Source organism: Echinococcus granulosus, assembly GCF_000524195.1.
Source record: "Echinococcus granulosus chromosome Unknown EG_S00132, whole genome shotgun sequence".
Lineage (NCBI taxonomy): Eukaryota > Metazoa > Platyhelminthes > Cestoda > Cyclophyllidea > Taeniidae > Echinococcus > Echinococcus granulosus.
Genome location: NW_020170512.1, coordinates 37,767 through 39,896, shown reverse-complemented (window position 1 = coordinate 39,896; position 2,130 = coordinate 37,767).

The window sequence follows — 2,130 nt, the reverse complement described above, 5'->3', positions numbered from 1 at the left end:
TATAGGAATGGTGAAAGTTGCATGATCTTTGCCGTTTGAGGCTCTTCAATACAGAAGTCATAACGTGTGATCCAGCCATGCGTCTTGCAACCCCTCCAATTTCTTTTTGCAATGATTGAGGCGCTGAACGAATGGCCGCACAATTATCCGGCATAAGGTCATTTGCTATTGCCTTTGCTTGATTATAGCGTAAAAGGATCGTATTGGAAGTGCTCTTCTCTTCCTTACTTCCTATGCCGCCTCCAATGTAGACGATTAAGCCGTACTACTTGGTGCTCACTTCGCACCCAAAATCTATTTAGTTTTCGAATTATAGGGTTCAAAGTTAACTCGGTCGCATTTCTGCTTGTTAAATGCCTTTATTGGCTATAATGCGTCATTTAAAGCCACGTGTTATAGGAGGTATCAAGTTTTAGTGGGCTTTATGGGTTATCATCCTGCCATCTAACTCTGCTTAAGAACATGCTCAGTGGGCGGTCATCCTCGTAAATTAGAACGTTCATCATGTGGCAACCGTTGCCTTGCTTCAGTGACAGTTGGCGCGAGAGGGAAATGAGGCTCCACAGAAATGCAGTAATACTGGGTAGGCTGATGATTTAAAGATGAGGTGTCTATCAGCATAACATGAAAGCTCTAGATTTCACAAACCTATGTGCTGCTATAGCTTTTATTCATGAGTTAAGCTTAGGAAAAGTCCATTTTAATTTGTCGGTTGGTACAGCACTTAAATAGAAAGGCAGCGTTCTGAACTCTAATGCAAAGAGTAAAGTTCAAAATGTCTTGGCGTCTTCAGCAAACGACTGCGCCTGAAAGGGGCCTGATTTTAAGCGCTTTGTGTTTAATTCCTCTTGATTGGAGGAAAAAGCTATCATGGCTAGCTATGAACATGCAATCTACAAATCATTCAGTTTGTACGCAGCTATGGAACTAGAGGAAATTGTAACAAACACGTATTTTTCAATGAGTTCTTGAAATTTACTCAAACGAACGGTACAAACTCTGGTGTCTGGTTACGGAGAAGTGGCAACTGTGCACACACAGAAATAACGCGTCTATCCAAAGATTTAAGCATTAAATATGCGCAAGAGTAGTAAATTTCAAAATTCCAATTTAAATTTGCATAAAATACCCTCTTATGTAAGCAATAAGCCCTGAAAATTATTTAAATTGGCAGGATGTTTGCAGAACCATCCACGGGGAATTTAATGCTTTTTGTTTTTGGTAGTTATTTGCTGTATTGTTTTCAGATTAGATCGTGTGGTTCCCCTACACTAAATAGCCATACTGTACATCTATGGCATAGTCAGATATCCAAGCTTGTGCCCTTCTATTCCTTCTACGCACTAAATTGGATTAGTTTCACATGCCAGCACCGTTTGTTAGAAACTTAGAGAAGACTTGGTGCACAGCGCCACTATAGTCAAAGCAACGTGCTAAATTAATTTTTAAAAAGCTGTGCCAAGTTCTTTGGCAAATAATACCCCTTTAGCTCTACCGTAAATTAAATCTGTCATCGACAATCGACTCTGCGGAGACGACGAAGGAACTAAAAGAACGTCTAAAGTAGTGTCCTTTAGGACACCGATGACTGTAGCTGCTACGGACTAAGGGTAGAAAACGTCCAAAGTAGTTTTCCACATGCAGAGATGTCAAGAATTCGGTGCCAGTAGTAGTAAATGTTCATGGCGTACACGAATAAGGTGTGAAGGGTTGGCAAAAGTCAATCCTAATGCCTGCGATTGCATTTGACAAAGGTCTTTACATATAGCAAGCAGTAAAAGGGGAAGCATGGGAAGGATGCTGTGCAACAGTCCCAAGCGTTCCACAACCTTCATCCATACATGTATAAACCCGGCCCGACGCAGCACAACCTTGATGGTGTGACGAAAACTGGAGGTTTCTCCATGATGTAACTGTTGCGTTCCTTACTTCGCTCTATCCATCATTCCACGCCTTAATGCCATCATATCAATAAACGCGCCAAAGTAGGTAGAGTTCCTCCTCTATCTCTCAGTCTTACTCCATCCATGTCCCTCAACGTCATGCTCAGACTCTTCCTTATACGATTGTCAACAAAAATGGAGAATAGATTGCAGTGAGAAATGCACATGCGAACCATATGCGGAACAC